General features: G+C 37.9%; 1 protein-coding gene across 4 annotated transcripts in view; it reads left to right on the forward strand.

Annotated features, from left to right (window-relative positions):
• Positions 1-354, forward strand: part of LOC119585223 (poly [ADP-ribose] polymerase tankyrase-1-like) — a 13,965-nt gene that overhangs the window by 8,265 nt on the left and 5,346 nt on the right. The window lies entirely within an intron of this gene.

Here is a 354-nt window from a genome sequence, read left to right on the forward strand (position 1 = left end):
ACATTGAATGAGTACTTTAAAAGAAGACGAAAGAGTCTTGACTATATCCGTCTCTCTACTTGATCTGGTACCCTTAAAAAATACTTAAAATCAGTGGAAGAACTTAATTGCATGTACAATATATGGTTATAATGCGCGCATAAATTAATAGATAACGTTTATAAAGTGCTAAAGACAGGGATAAATTCCACCAACACATCCATGTCTCCATTCTCTTCTTCCTTGTGTATTGTCTCTGAGGCTGAACTTTTCCGAAGCCTCCCACACTCACCCCCTGGCGCGAATCGTCAGTTACAGACACCCAGTTTGTTCTCCAAATTATGTAGAAGTTTAAGGTACTTCATGTCAAATAGA

The sequence above is a fragment of the Penaeus monodon genome, chromosome 19 (assembly GCF_015228065.2).
Source record: "Penaeus monodon isolate SGIC_2016 chromosome 19, NSTDA_Pmon_1, whole genome shotgun sequence".
In the NCBI taxonomy this organism is placed as follows: domain Eukaryota; kingdom Metazoa; phylum Arthropoda; class Malacostraca; order Decapoda; family Penaeidae; genus Penaeus; species Penaeus monodon.